The 16,721-nt window shown below is 45.2% G+C and overlaps 1 long non-coding RNA gene across 1 annotated transcript; it reads left to right on the forward strand.

The window, feature by feature from the left end:
* Positions 1 to 14,804: 14,804 nt before the first annotated feature.
* LOC125692188 (uncharacterized) lies at positions 14,805 to 16,721 on the forward strand. Its single transcript, XR_007376514.1, has 3 exons — positions 14,805 to 15,344; positions 16,157 to 16,239; positions 16,536 to 16,721. It is a non-coding gene; the product is annotated as an uncharacterized LOC125692188 (long non-coding RNA).

A 16,721-nucleotide genomic window follows, 5' to 3' on the forward strand; every position in this document is an offset into this window, starting at 1 on the left:
TAGGCTGGGGGCAAAGAAACAGAGCAAGTTGTCTGAAGGGAGCTATAAGAAAATACTGCAGTGTCCAGGCAGGCTGTGAAGATGGTGACGGGTCTGGAGGGCAAGAGACTAAGGCCTTGGTTTGCTCAGCCCAGAACAGAAGAGCTGAGGGGAGGCTTCATGGCAGCTGCAGCTCTTCACACGGAATGGAGAGGCAGCACTGAGCTCTTCTCTCTGTGACAGACAGGGCCAGAGGGAATGGCATGGAGCTGTGTCAGGGGAGGGACAGGTTGGGTGTTAGAAAAAGATTCCTCAACAGAGGGTGGTGGGCATGGTCCCAAGCTGCCAGAGCTCAAGGAGCATTTGGACAATGCTCTCAGACACAGGGTTTCAATTTTGGATGGACTCACAGATCTTCGTGGGTCCCTTCCAACTCAGAATGTTCCATGATTCTATGATGCTCCAGTCGAATGGCACAAAGCTCCTTCATCTGCCACAAACCACAGGAGATACTGCAACTGATAGATAGGTTAAAACGTGTGAGAAACAAAATCAACCCCACAGCTGCAATCTCTTGCAATGGTTTGCCTTCAAGTTGTAACCCAGTAACCCAGGGGTTGATTAAGGATGGAGTCTGAGCAGCCTTTGGCTTGGTACAGCCCACAGCTGCTGCACTGCTATAGGATAAACTGGACCGGAGGATCTGTCAGGCTGTTTCTCAGATCTTTTTCTTGTTTCACCTACTTCTTTATACTAATATCGGGGCTGGTGCAGTAGGAGCAGATTGGCCTCTATTTTTCTGTGTCAGTTCTGCTGAATTCCACATCATAGCTACTGAGGCTTGTACTGGCAGTCGGTACATTAGCCTGGTGGAAAGCATGCCCAACCTCTGTAAACACAGGGTGTCATCATGGCTTGATCAACTTGCATTTTTGCCTCAGTTTGTTTGGCAGTGAGACAGTGAACAGTGCTGCCACGTATGTTTGTCTTTCTTGGATGATATATCTGTATATTGTGTCAGAAAGCTTGTGCCTTATGTCAGTCTGCTTGACTCTTGTTTAGGAGAGAGTCCCCACAAATGATAAAAATAAACTTGGAATCCTCCCTGGGTCTGCACCAGAGCTGTCTCAAGGCCGCATGAGCCTGAGCTTCCTGCAGCCCAGCAGTATAGCATGAGCAAGTTGTCTGAATTGCTTTTTCCCTACCAAATTCCTGGGTTTTGCAACAGAGGGTTTGCAAACCCTGCCAGGGTTGGGTCCCAGGGCTTTGTTTCCTGGCCAGAGGAGCAGTGTGGAGATGCACTAGTGGAAACGGTCTGTGCATGCACTGTTTCTTCAATGACAGGAGATGGATTGAAGCTGGGTCTGGTCGTTCTTTCCCTTGGTGTGCAGCTTGCTTGGCTCTGCAGCATTTCACGGGAGTACGGACTGGGTAAAGCCAGAGGAAGCGGACTAAAGGTTGAGAGCTTTGACTGAAGTTCTGAATAAGCTGTCTAAGAAAACAGATGAACTGTGAAAAGTAAGAAGAAAAGAGATATGCTGATGGCTCTGGGCAGTTGCACATGTGGTTGTTACAGATAAGGACCAGATCCTCACAGAGAAGAATGCTGGGTGTGCTTCTTCTGTTCTTTACTGGTTCAAAGTCAGCAATGTAAACCTGGGGAGGGTTCCTTGTTCCCCAAATGAAGGACATAGGTGAGTCGAGCATTGCTCTGTAAGCGTTGCTTCAGTGCTGGTTCTGCAAAGAGGCTGAAGGAACTCATTATTCATGATTTTATCTTACTACCTGAAATACATAAATAGCCTAAAGGTTCCTCTGATGGACTTTTTCCAGCTCTTTGATGTGCCAAAGATAATTTCTAACATACTCCCTCAACCTGTCCCCCCTCCCTAGCTCAGGTTTAATGTTTCTACTTGTTATGTTTACCTGTCTGTACTAGGCTGCAAGCTCTGCAAGGCAGGGGCCTTGCCATCTTTCATGTTGAAGGAGTTGTAACATCAACAACTATAAAACAGGATACAAATTATCAAAGCAACAAAAAATGAGGCAGCTCAGCTCTTGGGCATCTTCTGCACTTAGAAGCTTGCGCTGAGCCTCACCATGCTCCGGATTTTAAGTCTGCGGGACTGCAGAAGAGAGAGTGGATGGGTGCATCCCCAGACCTGTCCCTGGACTGCAGTAGACTATATGCAAGAGATGAGTAAAGCTGAGTCATGTGCGCTGCACTCTCCAAGCCCTTGCAGATGGGACATGCTCCCGAGTGTCCCCCTGATCCAGCAGCACACGTGGGAGCCTCCAGTGCACTGGCAGCCCGGTCCTGCTCATCTTCCCATTCTGAGAACCTCTTGAAGCCTAGGATGTTGCTTCGATAACCTCCTGTTGTGCTGAGGGTGATGCCCCTGTGGTGGCAGCCGGCAAGGCTTTAATCCCGTGCATCCATGCTTCCTTTGGGATCCCAGCCTCTGTCTCCCTTGCTCAGGGCTGCGGAAGGCCCTCACAGGCTGTTCACATACAGAGCAACACCCTTGGGTGCTCACACTCATGCCCACAACTTTTGCTAGGATCCAGAAGTGCTCTCATCTCTGGCTCCTTTGCCCATCTGCCTCCACAGACTCTACACTTTTTTCAAACAAAGCTATTATTCTGCTGACCCAGGCCTCCTGAGATGAATTGGATGCTGTTCACTGCAGCTCAAAATACTCTTTGCTGCTCTTAATGCTTTCCATTCATTTTCTATGGTGATCAGATTCATGGCAGCAGCTACGCAGCTTTTATTGATACTTGATGCAGCAGCTATACCCTCAGCAAAGGCTTTTTTGTGCATCAGGCTCCAAACCTTTCAAGCAGGCTATGGTGAAAAGCCATAATGTCCCTTTTCTGCCATGCCCCAAGCCACCTGCAGCCTGTGAAAGAGCGCATTGTTTCTGCAATTAATGAAACAACACGGGCAGTGTCTCTGCTGCCTGTGGGAGAGGGCTCTGGGTAATCCCTCCTTGCTCTGCCCCCACCCTTCATCCCACCCCCCCACCCTGTCTGAGGCCCAATTTCAGCCCCACTGCTGCTTCATTCCAAATGAGGGTGAGTTTTGCAGGATAGGATTTTGGTCCAGCAGCCTAATGAACCTCCTGATACTGTGTTACCCAGTGGGCTGGCTGTGCTGGGTGCCACAGGCAGCAGGCAGCTCCTAGCTGTGAGGCTTTTCAATGAACAGCCACGATTTTCTTCTTGCTCTCTCTGGAAGACTGTGTACCTTAAGGGACCAGCGTGGAGAGGGAGGTGTTGGGTTGTTGTGTTTTTCCTTATTCTTCCTTTTCTTTTTTCTCTTCCCAAAAAAAGCACTGTGTAGGGGGAAGATGCTGCACTACCTTTTGCTCAGATAAAAGGAGCCTGAAAGCTTAGCATTGCTCAGAGACAGGAAAATTGCTTTGTCTGGTGAATATTCTAAAGACATGAAATAACAAGACATAATCAAAATTCTCTGCTCAACAGAAGAGCTGCCTAACTCTTGCAGAGCCAACAATTCCTTTGTTTCACTCAGCTTCTGTAGAACAATGTGAGAGAAGGAGCAGCAGAGATTTGTGACTGCTTCCTGCTAATGAAACAGGCAGTTCGGGCTGCAGTTTGTTCTGGCAGCCTCAGGAAAAGTCCCTGCCCCAGCAGAGAAGTTGGGGTTTACCATGGGCAGGTCCTTGCTGGCACTAACCTGGTTCACCTGCTGGAGAAAGGAGCTGTCAGCGGCAGCTTGGCGCTGTCGGGAGCCACCCAGCTGCAGCACAGGCACGTTGGTGTGGTGCAGTGCCAGCCCTGCACTTACGCCGCTTCTTTTCCATACATGGAGCAGCGTCATGCAGGGAGCAGTAGTGCTACCTAAGGGAAACCAACTGTGCTGAACCAAGGGTGGATAACACGCTGAGCTAGCAAAAGGCCAGAGGTAGCACGGCTCAGCCAAGACTGCAGCTGCAGATGCCACTGTTTGGTAGGGCCATCCCTCAGACATGGCTCGCAGCGAAGCCAGGCACGGGAACTGAGCCGCCTGTTTGCCTTGTGGGAGAAGTCCCAAGCTGCAGTTAGCTTTGAATATTTGATCCTGTCTGAGGTCATTTCTTCTCCTATCTGCAGTATTTCTATTGCAAATGCCCTCAAGCATTTAATTGATGTAACACCTCTAATTGCCCAATGAACATATTGCCTCCATTGTGCCTGTGATCCCAGCCACAAATGCTGGGGCAGAAACCTATCATTTGCTGGCTTAGAGATGGAGATGCTGGTAAACAACAGCATTCTGTGGGTGTCACTGGGAGGTGATCAGGTGATCCCATCTGGAGGCAGCACGGGGCTGCCCGTGTGGGAAGCAGGCCAGCATGTCTGCTGGGGTAGCCATGGCCAGCTTCATTGCTCAACAACATATTTACGTTATTCTTACAGGGTGCCCAATGGCCGAGCTTATCACTGAGCAGACATAGGATGATGGCTGTGTTGCACTCCTGGTGATCCCACTGTTTGTTGGGGGAAATGCAGGGAGGCAGGAATGTCTGTAGGTGTATGACGCTGCCTCTACGATAGGAGAACCCATCCATCAATGTCAGCCTCGAAAAGAGAGGGCTGGGGGCTATGGCAGGAGCCTAGGGCATGATGAATAGCAGGAAGAATGGGAGCTGTTGCTCATGAGATGTAAGGGATGTTAAATGAAGTCATGGACCAGATATTTTTAGGGCATTGAGGAGGAAGTCTTTTTCACATGGACATAATTAATTGGCAGAGCTCATTGCCACGGGATGCTTCAGGTGCCGAAACTATACATTGGCTCAAAAGCAATTAGGCAAATTAATGGGACAGCAACCAGCAGAGGCCGAGTGTGGCTGATACTGCAGATGCTGCCTGTGGCTTAGGAAGCTGCTCTCCCCTCATGACCAGAGCTGCAGCCCAGACAGTGTGTCTTCTCCTCCCAGGGTTCTCCATGCAGAATTTGTAATACCCCAACCATAGGTAGTTTTTCCCAATATAGAAAGAAATCTCCACGTCTCCAACATTGCCATGTACTTTGCAAGGATTTGAGGCAGGGGCCTCAGCGCACGTGCCTCCACTTCACTCTCTATTCTGCAGGATGAGCGATCCCCAAGGCACTTTCCATGTGATTTGCACAGCTCTAGCTAACAGTGGGATGTACAGGTGCAGAAATTGCAAGGAAATAGCCCCCATGCATATGCAGGAGGAAAGAGAGAGGGGGCAGTCTACAGGCTGATTAAAGCCCAGTGCATTTACATTTTAAACACTCCAGTGCTCTGTCAGTTCAGATAGCTTTATCTTTGAGAATTAGATAGCTTAATCAGACAGAAATAGAAACGGCACAAAGAAGGCTCTGTAAAACCCCAGGGCTCTGGGTAGAGGCGCTCCAAGTTTGACTTCATTTTTGTTTAATGCAGCAGTCTGCTAGGTGCTTTTTAGACAAAGTGCCGGAAAGAGATTTCATGTGAGGTGATATGTAAAGCAAGAACTGTGATTTGTTTATTATATTAAAGAAAACAGGCAGAGCTTTAGCATAAAAGAGGGTAAAATAAAACTACATGGGAAGCCAAACAGCAGCACTTTTTGCCTGGCAGAGAGTGGTGGGATGTGGACTGCACCAGGTTGCCTTCCCTGCACTGCCCCGGGCTTGAAGGGATGCTCAAGTCGACTTGGGCTTGTAAGGACACTGGCTGCTGCATAAGAAAACAGTCAATAGGTGAGATCTACAAAGAAAAAACAGACAAGGATATAAATGACATTCAGCTTTGCTTGCTGAGGTTCACCAACCCTCATATTTTCTTCCCAAGCAAATGTTTTGTTTTCCTGGTTGAGTATATTGTCAGAGCTACTCCAAGACTGTTTATTGTAAAGCAGAAAATCACCTTTGGAAACCAGTTGTGGAAAATAACACAGGTGACAGCAGTGCATACCTGCAACACAGCATTCCTGGGCCTCCGTGAAAATTCAACAGCCCTGCTGTATAATCAAGTCTCCTACTCCCGGTTAGCCTATCTTGATCACTTGGAAAATCTGTATTCACCCATGAAAAATGCACTCGCACCAAGGTGTGCAGGTGTGGGATTATTTACCAATGGTTGGTAAGGGCAGTGAGTGCCTGGCAAAGCCAATCTGTGTGAGGTGGGCAGTGTAGCTTTTGTTGAAACTCTCCATCCAATTAGCGTTCCTACATTGCATCTTTCCTCCATTTATTCTCTCTTTTTTTTTTTTTCTTTTTTTTTTTCCCTGTGATGATGCTTGAGGAACACTATAGAAGCACTCATTTTTGAGCAGCCTGTCCCACCCTGTTGTTTCCTTGTTTGTCCCTGCAAATCCCCAGAGCTCCTCAGGTGCAGCAGTGCATCGTCAGCCTCCAGCTCTGTGCATGAAGCCGATGTTGTGTTTTATGGTTCAAAACGAAGTGAAAAGCTCTGTAGTTACAGTCCCCAGTAAGCTTGCTCCAAGTAGCAAGGAGGGAGAGAGTAATCTATTCAGGTCATTAAGATGTGGGCAGAATTCAGCCCGTCCTAATTAACCCCGTTTGAAATTTGGCATGTATATAATTCGTTTTACACACCAGTCCTGACTGAAACTGGTATGACAGTTCTGCCTCTAAGCATCTGATTTTGCATTTGGTATTTGGAGGCAGTTTACATAAATGAGCGGCTTTAACCTGTGCTCCCACCCCAGCTGTCTCACAGCAGTGTGGGGCTGTGTTTCTCCTGTCCGCTTTCTGTCAGGTACAGGCTCAGTGGAGGCACCAGGACTACCAGCATCATGGTGCATGCTCTGAAATGGGCACTGATCCTTCAAAAGCCTCAGGGACCCCTGTGCCAGTCCGGGTGCGACACAGGTAGCTGCCTCTAGGAGCTGCCAGAGCAATGGTTCTGTCTGTGCAAGGGTTTGTTTGGCTTTCTTATGAGTGATGTGGAACTACTGAGTTGTTCCCAGAACATGCTGCCTAAGCTGACCTTATCCCTTCAGCCACAAGCACACCTGTGGCTTGCTCTTTGTTCCCTAGCTCCTTATGAATGCTGGTCGGAACAGTTTACGGCAGGGCATTGTGGATTCTGGCAGCAGTGTATCTTGCTGCAGCACCTACCACCCCCTACCTCTCATCTTGTTTTGGGGTCTTTGGACATGGTAAGGGCAGGCACCCCAGGAGATTCCCATCCAGGAAAGAGCATTAGCACCTGCTGGGCACATCTGCACTGAGATGCTCCAGCCTGTGGCCTGGAGCTGAAGCACATGGCATAAGAAGACAAACAAATGAGAGGAAGGCTGGTGGTAACAGCACATTTTCCAACACTTCGAGCAACGGCATTGATCTGAGCTCAAAGCTGAAGTTTTGGCTGTAAACCATGAATGATAGAGGCCAGGCTTTTAAACAGCCTCTCTGATGTCCTGGGAGGACAGAAGGCTGCTTTGTAAGTGCAGGAGCCAGTCCTGGTAGTGACAAGGCAGAGAGGAAGGGAAAAACACGGCTGGGTTGTGTTCATTGCTGAAACGGTGGTGAATTGTATCAAGAGGCCAGTGTGCAAGGGAGGCAGATGAGTTCCAGCAGGCCTGGGGTGTGGGCAGCAGTGCAAGGTGAGCCCAGGGCTGACACCCTCCGTGTGCATGGGAGAACAGCCCTGAGGACTTTCATACTGCCAAGCTATTTCTGTTCATCACAGTGTCAAGAACCTGGAAACTGACCACCCTGTGTCTCCTCATAATTGTTCAGCAGAGAACGACACAGAGGGCCCAGCTCTCCTTAAGTGATGACCCTCGAGCTCCAAGTGAGTCCAGCTGTGCTCCTTCATGCTCCTTGAAATTCCGAGATGGTCACCTCACCCCCTAGTGCCTGCAGGTAGCAAGGCTTACCAAGTGCTTCTGTTTGCTAACGCGGCAACCAAACGTCATCTGTCCCAGGGAGCTGAGCAGTGCGACAGTAATGACTCACTGGAGACACACCTTGACCATCAACACTCTTTGAGCCTACCACACCCTTTCCTGCAGGCTTTGACTTGCTTGGACTGAAAAGCATCTTGGAGTTTTTCGTTTGACAGAAAGTGGCCCTCTGACAGTTTACATATGAGGGACTAAACTGTGACTGTACCACTGGCTTTGCATGATGTACCATTAATGCGTGCTAATGGTGCTTTGCCTGAAGGCATTTGCACCTAGAGAACTGGGATGCAGAAATCATTCATTTTGTAATAACTGAAAACTGAGGTTGTAACAATATGAGGCACACGTGGAATTGCATAGTACCTCTGGAGGTACACCTCTTTGACAAGGTAAATACAAAACCAGGCTGCTTTTTGGGTAGTGCTTTTAGGCTTGGACAGAAAAAAATGTATCTGCGGATCTATCTAATGATTTAGTAGATGTCTTTTTTTTTTTTTTTCTCACATGACCACGTAATTTGTGTAACTGCATTACAAAGCTTAAGACCTGACTTTTCACACTAGTTTCTCTGAAACTCTTATATTCAATCTGTGTGTACAGCTCTCACTGTAATGCAGATTTAGTTAATCCCTATTCCCATTTCAACAACTAACCTAAGTAGTGCTAGAAGTTGTGGCTGTATTCATTCTCCTCCCTCCTCACCACAGTCCATAATATTTACTAGTTGATGTCATTCAATTTTAGCCTGACAATCTGCATCTGATTTTTTGCTGTTGCAATTAATTGATTTGCTAATGCTTTTCTTTTACCTTCATCCCCCTTCATTTGTCTTTAAGAAGTTATAAACAGATTTTCTCCTACCATATTTGTTTAGGTATGGACATGGTTATATGTAAACTAGTTTACAAAATAAACTGAATGGTTTGAACAACCTTTATGGTGGGATAATCCTTTTTGTTGTGGGCAGCTGTGTACACCAAGCTCTGCTTGGTGATGGAGGCAAATCACTGCAAGAGGTCTGGGTGAACAAGAGCTGGCACTGTTTCCTCTTGCAGGCGGGGAGTCCCAGGGCTGTGCTTTTCCATAGCTTTGGTTTTCAGCCTCTTGTCACCACACCCACTTAAGAATACAGTGACAGCCATTTTGCTACCACAGGTGCCCACAATTAAATAATTTCCCTGAACTTTCTGTTGTGTGGCCTGCAGGACTGTGTTCTTGCTTTACTCCCTGTATTTCTCCCCATCGTTGTACCCCTCACCAAGGAAGATAAGACAGCTATGTGTCCAGTGTGCTGTCACCGGACCATCTGGAAGCTAGGACTGCCCTTTGTAGGCAACAACAAAGGCTAGATGGGCAGCCCCGGGAAGCAAGTAGCTCCTTCCTTGCTCATCTGCCAGCTCCTGGGAGGCTGTAAACGAGCACAGTGAGGGCTCAAAACCTGCCAGGTTTCCTGTTCCCTACATAACCAAAAGTAGCCATTGCAGATGAGCCCTTCCAGCCTAAAACAAGCACGGCATGTAGAAGCCCCTCCTTTCGTTTCCCAAGCACGTTTCTGGCTGCCAAATCTACCCGGGCTGACATCATCCTCTGCTAAGGCTGAATCAGTGTGGTTGGGGAGTAGGGTTTTGCAATCTCTTAATGACAATTCGCCACAGCTTGTCCCTGTATCAACTGGCTGGGGAAACAACATTAGTGCCCGGTAAGCAAGAAACGTGTTTAAACCTGTGGTTTAGGCAATGCCGCTGATGCTGCAGCTGTGCACATGACTAGCGAGTAATTGTAATGCCACCTAGTGGCATCGTCTTTGGAGAGACAGCCGTGGTCGTGGGTGAGTGCTGGTGGGTGTCCATCAGGCTTATTTAATTACTGTTTTCTTCTTTTGGGTGTATGCATGTGTACGTAAGCATAATGGTGCAGATTGCTATGTATTACAGGTGCACAAAACGGTGCTGAAGTATTGAAGTAAGGCAGAGTTTAGGGACAAAGCTCCTCTGTGCAGCCCCCCTTTTCTCTTGTAACTACTGTGTCTTCTTTCAGGGGCTGTTTTGCTCAGGTGCTGCATCGCAGTCCTGGGCCACTGCTAGGTGTCCTTCACGAGGCAGGTCTATAAGCCTAACATAGGCTGCTTGGTGCTTCTAAAACCCTTTAAATGGTAGTGAGACATGGTGAACTTGAGCAACCATGACCCTAAGTAGCAGTTTAGGTCTGCAGTCACTCTGGGGAGTGCTTGGGTTGGCTTTCAGCCTCAGACCTGTGAAAGGACCCAACCAAGAAGCCTGGAAGTAGTCACAAGATGCTCTTCACTCCTGGCTGGGAATTTGTTTGTCTTCAGTGAGCCTTTGAGTCAGTTTCACTCCAAGATCCAGAATGGATAAGATTCATGTCAATCTGTTGGCAGGCTGTAACTCTCCTTCTGTGAATTTTTTTATTTCTCATGGCAATTTATGTAGGAGAACCAGAAAGCAAGTGACTCAAAGCACTGGAGGAGAGATAATGCCAAAATCAGCAGGATTGTGAAAAGCCTATTTGCATTTTTTTCCCCAGGGATGCTCGTTTTTAATATGGAGAGGTGCAAAAAGTGAGGATGTTTGCTTATAGTGAAGTGAGCTTTATTAATGACATCCTCAAGTAAGAATTTCTTGGACATAGTTCTCAAACTGGAGATCAGCATGTATAGCAGTGATTTGAGTTCTGTGCCTTGCTGAGGAGAGGTATAATTTGAGTGGCTTCTTGAGTCCCCCAGATCAACAAATCCATAGGAAAGTACTGCTCAGCTTTCACATGCAGCAGTACCTTTCAACTTCAAAGTGCTTTGCACATATTAACTCATCTGAGATGCGTTCCGTCATGAAACTGTTATGCTTTTGGTTTTTTTTGTACCATGCTGTTATTATACATATTAACCCACTGCCTAGAGGCCCAATTGAGATCAGGGCTCTGTTGCGCACAGACAGAATTAAAAAGCCAGCTTCTATCCAGATGAGTTCACAATCTACAAAAGAAGCAATGGGTGGGAAAGGAAAGAGGGACACGGGGAAGTATGCCTTATGTCAGTCAGCTGAAGCTTGTGGAGCACAGGTTTTCTGAGTTTGAGACAGGCGTGCAATGCTTTGGTTTCATTGTCTCTTGTTAATGTCTAAGTTGGTAAGAAAGCCTGCCAGCCATTTTGTCTCCAGTTCAAAACAGGCTTAGCAGACAGAACTGTCTGTATTTTTCTTTCACTAATATTTTGCTTGGGTTGTTTTCTCCTTGTTCCTTAATCCAAACTAAGGGTTATTCTCGTTGAAATCGCATCATGTGTGAAAAAAACAACCACGATTATAGCAACCATAATCTGTGATTTCATCTGCCCAACTCACACACCTAGTTTATAGGCTTGTGTATACATACACGTACGTTGAAGTGGAGATGATGTCAAGTCTGACATTTCTCTGCTTAGCTTACCATAGCACTTACACTGCAGTAACTCGAGAACTTGGGCACAGCGCAAATGGGTAGTTTTGTTAAATGTGGAATGCTGCTACAAAAAACTTTCCAAGAAGCTTTGATGGTTATTTTGTTCAGTGGCTGGATGATGCAAAAGAAGAGAAGAAGTGTTATTTTTACTAGCACTACTTATTAAAAATCATACGCCTATGCTAGTGAGAAGCCGTGCCACATATCCACAGTGGATTCAGAAATGTGTAAGTGAAGTGCTGGATGGCAATGCAACTTAAGTCATCTTTGGAAAACAAAACAAAACAAAAAAAGGAAAAAGAGACCAATGGAAGCTGCAAATTCAAATGAGTTAGTTGCAAACAATGTGTTGCAAATAATTTCTCAATTGACAATGGGTACTAGAACATCTATCTGAATATCTTGTGTTCAGCTCCCTGCCACATTTGGAACCTTGCTACCAGGACCCTGAGAGCAGCAGGTTTACCATTAGCTTCCTGCATTTTTATTCTATGGAAAATCATCTGCTGGGATCAGGTAGGATCCTGTAAGACATTCCTGGGTGATGCAATGCCAACTTCTGTTTCTCTAGGAGATCTCTGGAGGATGGCTTTGAGGCAATGTGGAAAGGCTGGCATTTCCTGTACTGAAGTAGACACCTTCCCCTTAGAATAATTCCCAGTGTGTTTCATAGAGTAATGTCTTAATTTCAATTCCACAGCTAGTTGATTTGGTTTCTATTTTATCCTCCTCTCTTCAGCTTTGTACAGGAAGAGTATAAGCCTTTTTGGGACAGAAATTTGTTCTGTTTTCATGTGCCTAACATAAAAATGCACCATGTCAATGGGCTCTAGACACTGTTCTACTGAACAAGCTGAATAAATCGTGTCATCGTCTCCTTTAAGAATGTGGGAGAAATAATGCTAACAGATCTTTTTCTCCTTCCACTGGTTTTTAGAAGTTTGCTTTGGATGTTCATGACAAATTCAGACATGTGCCACAGAACATGCCTATGCAATCTGTCCCAATGAAAATACCCACTCCCACTGAAATGGTTGATACCACTTCTCAAAAATCATATTCTATTTTAATACTTGATTCCTTCTGTGGGCTACATGTCCCTCTGACCAGATTGGCATTGGCTTGTCCATAGGAGTCAGGAACAGACAGCAAATCCACAAGTTCTCTAAATTCTGGAGAAGCAAATAAATCCTTGTAAAGGTACTGCTTCATTTGCACTGTATGTAATTTATCATCTTTCAACGTCTTGTCTGTGCTTTTTAATTACTGCAACCCTTCCATCATTTTTTTTTTAATTTAAAAAAGCCAATTATATGACAATCTTGGTTGCCTAATAGTTGTAGTAAAATGTGCACATGCGAGTCAGGATGATTGTTCTTTCTTGTTTGTTTTTGTTCTATTCATCTTTCAGATTTCTAAGTTATATAATTGTTCCCTTTGGCTTGTGATCAAGGTTTGAGATTAACTACGGCTCTGCTGTTGTGCGCTCTGAGGAGCTGACATATGGCTAATCTAATTGACAAGCTCTGGCTCCTTATTCTTTAAAAGCATTGGGAGGGAGGATGTTGGTGTTAAAACGGGACTGTCAGCCATGTATTAAGCAAAATCAATGTCCTGATCTTCATCTGTAATACACAGTCTAGAAGAATGCTCAGCACTGGAATACAGAGCTCCCCTTCTCCATGTGGATGTCCTTGCAGAAGTGTAGGCATCTCAGCTCTCTCTGGCTGTTGTGGGGATTAGGCATTATACAGGCTTGAAAATTCTGAAAATCAGACTCAAACTCACCTGTGTTTCCCTCAAAGTGAACACATAAAAAATGATCACTGGGGCACTTCTCCTATGTATGTAGGATATATGCTATTTTGTGTCCTATCTCCAGAGAAAAACTTACAGTGAGGTTTCCATATGACAATTTACTGCTTGTTAGTACCTGTTTGTATTGGCAGAGTATCTGGCAGTTCTGGTAGCCTGTGACACCAAAGTGGCAAGTGCTGAACAAGCAGATGGCAAGATGGTCCGTATGCTTTAAAGAGTGTAAAATTGAGACAATATTCATCTTAAAATTTAAATACTTATGTGAAATGTTATCTTAAGACAACACAATGTAACTTGGTTGTGCCCACAAGTATTTGCAGGAATGTGGGCCTAGGTCCACACACACCACACACCTAGAAAGGTTTTGTGTGGGTACAAACTATGTTTGCCCATTGACAGCCATTTCAAAGGGAAAGAGTGGATAAACAGCTCCTTTGCTAGCAGTCTCTGGCAATGATCACTGATGCAGTTAAGTAATAGAAAAATAGCTTATTAAAAAGTGTACCACAGGTGGTAGAGAAGGGCAGAGTGTTCTGGAATGTGTATTAATGTTCTTCTCCATAGAGGGAAGAGGCTTATAAAGTTCAAAAGACAAATACTTAACAGCAATGCTAAGAAAAATGCTACTTTCAGCATGTGGAAAGAGGATTATAAAAAGGAAAAGTCTTAGAGAAAGTCAGAGGAAACCAAGAATACAATTAGGCTACTAGACCACTTTGCAGGTAACCGAAAAGACCATCCCTGTCATCATAAAAATGACAGGCTATAGAAACTAGAACAACTGGGAAACACTGCATTGCTGTCTTGTCTGTGGATAATGATCTGTTCATTCTTATCAAAACAGGACCTAAACGAAGCTGTGCCAGAGAGAGCATATAACATAGGAGGACAGGAGTGTACAGCAGTGGGAAGAGCCATGGAGATGAAGGAAGGGTTTGAACTGCTGGTGCCGCAGGTGAGAAAGCAGCACAAGGACAGAGGAAGAAATGATGGAAGGTGTGTGCTTCTTGGGTGAAAAGGCAGAAAACCAGAGTCAGCCCAGACTCAGTTTGAAGTATGCACTTTAGGCACAATTATATTTTATGGCTTAGCTCCTACATATGTTGAGATGCTAGATAAGGGATTTGAATATTATATCAAAAAATGTGTTAAGCTATTACAAGCAGCACCTCTGTGATATTTAAAAAAAAAAAAAAAAGCTTTCAATTAGCTGTTTATATCAGTTAAGAGGTTGGAGGAGGCGGTAAGTCCAAAGGCATCTGAGGAGATCATTGTGTCTCTTTGTCGCGCCCACCCCGGTGCAGTCCTACCACCAAACTTTGGCAGGAACTCTTGGAATCAAATCGCATTTTTAAAAATCATGTAGCAAATTTGCAGGCCTAGATCTCACAGCTGGGGGCACAGTCCTTTTTTTTTTTTTTTTTTTCCTCTTCAAAGTTGTGTTGGGAGCTAGATCTAAAAACATTGGTGCAAGATGAATTTTCTCTCTGACAGAAGGGGAGCACCTGTGGGAATTCGGTTTAGCAGCTGGCAAATGGGTAGCAGATGGCATTAGCTGAGCTCACTAAAAAACACCTGTGTGCTGCCGCTGCCGCTTGTTTAAGGGAGGGACAGGCTGCGCTTTTGGGTTGCGCGTAGCATCCAGTAGTGACTGGACTTCCTCGGCGGCAGTGGCCTGAGGTGCCCGCTGGGTGGCGCCAAAGGTGCCCACGGGGTCAGCGGCCGTTTTGCCTCTGCGTGGCTGCGGCCTGGCGCCGTGCTGTGCGTTGCTGGTTGTCCCTCCGCTGTGCCGCTGCGTGATGATGACCGAGCTGATAGCTGCGCCCGAGAGCGGCAATCTAACCTTGCATCTGTTTCGTGCACGGAGAAAAAATGGAAGGGAGTGAAGGAGAGGAGTGTGTTTCTACAAAGAGCTGAGAGAGCCTGTTGTTTACGCTGTGTAAAGATGCACTTTTGGTTTTGCAGGGAAAAAAAAACGAACAAACAAAGCAGTTTGTGGATAAAGAATGTACAGGATGTGTTCCTGAAGGTTTTCTCAGCCACTCGGGAAGAGGTCTCTGAAGTCAACAGTTGGCTTGTCACGACAGCTGAAGCTGTTGATTTTGGCAGTTTTAGTTTTGTTTTCTTCTTAATCCAGACTAATGCTTCTGTTCTTCATGACGAAAAATCTTCCCCCAAGTACTTTGCTACTCATGGTAATCACTTTGCAGATTAAAATTTTGTTTGAATTTGCTTGGCTTGAACAATTGGGGTTTTGTGTATTTCTCTGCTTTATTACAGAGCTCTCAAATCACCATTTTCTCCTTGCAAAAGGCTTATGTGATGTTACCACACCAACTCTTTGTCTTCCTTTTGGTAGCCTGAACAGCTGAGGTTCCACGGGCCTCTTCTGCCAAGCATTTTCTCATACTCTTCTTTACAACTGTTTCTGCTTCGTCCCCTGTTCTTAATCAAATATTTGAGAAATGAGCTCCTCTTCCATTGCTGTTCCCTTTCTCTGTTCTGCAGCACAGTAGAATTACAGAGTTTTACTCACTCATGTTGCTTTCTACACAAATGTCTGTGAATATGTTAATTTTGCCTAACCCCAAAATCCTTATATAGCTTTTATGGGGTATATACCCAGAATGGAACCCTGGAGAACTCTGCTAGAAACTTTCCCACTTGGTCATGTTTTTCCACTGTCTTTGTAAGCTCTGCCAGTTAGTGAGTTTTTAATCCATTTGTTGTACTTTAATAGATGTATTTTAAATAGAGTATCATGCAACATTATGTCAAGTACTCTGCTAAAAGTTTTACATTTTTACAATTACCTTTAGCAATCCATATTATAGTCTCAGGGAATGCGATCAGGTTTATGACTCAGATCTGTTTTCCATCTAATTGGGTAGACTACCCTGCTTATGTTCCCTTCCTTCGTTTCTTTACTGATTGCACTACATAGTTTTGTCACTCTCTTGTCTTGTACTGAAGGTAATTGCTAAGGTCAACAGAGTTTCCTTTTCAGTGAGTATTGGCACGATGCTCCAGTCTTCTGGCATGTTCCCTGTTTTTCTGAAGACAAATATCTTCTCAGCGTGTTTAGAAGGGGTAAGATATTAGATAATACTGCAGTGCCAAAGTCTCATGAGCTGCTTGATTCCAAAGGTCTGGTTAAACAAAAAGTAGTCATGATACTGATACTGTTCTATATCCTAGTCATCCTCATGACTGACTCATGTCTCTAAACTTCCATTTGACCTTCATATTTACGTAAATTTCATGCCTTTTAAAACTGTACACTTGAGAGGCATATACTGTTGTGCTCTAGCAATGTGTTTTGCACAGCCCTTAATATGTATTGAAACAGTTTTTATTTATAGAAATATGTTTTAATCTTTTTACAGGACTGAGAAGAGTGAATGAATACTGTCTGTATCGTTTTGCCAAGCTGTAATCTTTAACTGGGATTTAACCAATTAATCTAACTAGGAGCAAACACGGTTATCAGTGCAAACAGCCATCTGTTCATATCCTCCTATGTAGCCCCTGTACAGAGTAATCTAAAAGATGCAGAACACAAGGGACAATAG

The sequence above is a fragment of the Lagopus muta genome, chromosome 4 (assembly GCF_023343835.1).
Source record: "Lagopus muta isolate bLagMut1 chromosome 4, bLagMut1 primary, whole genome shotgun sequence".
Taxonomy (NCBI): Eukaryota; Metazoa; Chordata; class Aves; order Galliformes; family Phasianidae; genus Lagopus; species Lagopus muta.